This window comes from Priapulus caudatus, unplaced genomic scaffold (genome assembly GCF_000485595.1).
Source record: "Priapulus caudatus unplaced genomic scaffold, Priapulus_caudatus-5.0.1 Scaffold137, whole genome shotgun sequence".
Classification (NCBI taxonomy): Eukaryota; Metazoa; Priapulida; class Priapulimorpha; order Priapulimorphida; family Priapulidae; genus Priapulus; species Priapulus caudatus.
Window position 1 is genome coordinate 368,647 of NW_014577198.1, and position 1,748 is coordinate 370,394.

The following is a 1,748-nucleotide window of genomic DNA, read 5'->3' on the forward strand; positions in this document are numbered from 1 at the left end:
TCTCTCTCACTGTGTGTGTGTGTGTGTCTCTCTCACTGTGTGTGTGTGTGTGTGTGTGTGTCGATAACATAATTGCCCTATAGATGGCGCGAGTGTTTTGGTATGGCGATCGAGAGGACGGTGTTGTATCAGATAAGTTCAGATAAGCCATGAAATGGGTTGGTAGCCGAGTCACTGAACAGCTTCACGGCACATGTCTTTATTTCGACAAATAAAGTAATTGGGGTCACGCGAAACGTCGCGAGTGACGTCACATCAAAACACACTAAGGGTGAAAAGTACATTAGCATAGGGAAACTGCAATGTGCGGGATGCTGCAGCCAAAGTGAAAATCGTAATTTTAGGTACCTTCAGAAAGAATGGTACTGTCAGAAATGTTGGTGCACGTGCCTGCTAGTAGAGATAGCAACCTCGATGTTACCAGCAGTGTCTAGATATCGTAATATATATACGCACATATATACGCACATATACTAACCTTGTAGCTAGCTCACGCACCCAGACTTTGCTATGAAATAAGGCAGGCAGCGCTGGCCAGTATTAAAATATAGCGGTGACCAACTTTTCTAATAGCTCACTTTTAAAATACCACTTCGACACATACAGTATTAATTACAAGCAATTAATGGTTGCAGCAGGAGCTTCAGAGTGAGGGGGAACACCACTGTCCAGCCAGCATCCTATAGCAATCCACTATCAGAGAACAAATAAGTAAGATAAATTATAGGTCGAGGCTGTCGCTGCAACTTTCACAGAAAACCGCGTGTGAGTGTTCAAGGGAGTGATTAAACTGCTAACGACAAAGAAAAATTGAACTGCAACCACTAGAGCTTTGTCGAACATTGCCGAACAACTTGCCGAACAACGCAAGGCACGCCAACGTATAATTGCAGCTGATGATTTGTACGATTGCCGAAATCGAATAACGCGAGGCGCAGACGCGCGGCATGCGGTCATTAAACATTAACGTGGCATCAAACAACGTGGCGCTATATGCTGGGTAAACAAGTGCGGGCTTCTCTGCATCATACAGCCCGTATCGACACCTATGCGCTACCCCCTCCCCCCCCACCAACACGTACACGACCACATACACACATGGACACACACACACACACACACACACACACACACACACACACACACATGTACGCGCGCACGCGTGCTCACTCACTCACGCACTCACTCATTTACTTAATCACGCATTCAATTATTCACTCATTAACTCTTTCACGAATTCACACTCATGAACTTATTCACCCGCTTGCACGCGATCGCGCACACGCACACACCACAAGCGTGCACGCACACGCGCATTGACGCACACGCGCAGACGCATGCGCACAGTAACGCGCACACTCACCGCCGCACATGCGCACGCGTAAACCTCAATGTGCAATCGGTTCACGGCACTGATCTCTATTATACTAACCAGGGGCGTAGCCAGGATTTTAAAAGTTGTAGGCACGACTATCTGAGCGGATCGCGACCATCGGTTGGCGCGGAGCGTACAAGAAAATTTTTGGTTTTACAAACCCCCCAGATGGCCGGAAACGGCCCTTCCCGAGTGTTCATTCTGGTTCCCTGGCCTCTTGCTAACTTGAGACACCTCATTCAATATCACTTTTAAACCCAAAAAACAAACGAGTTAAAATGTTAAAAAACTGACAAGATCGGATCCTAGTCTTTTTTGGCGGGTAGAGTGTTGAATGAAACGGCACACGATAGAAATGACAGCCTAGATGACA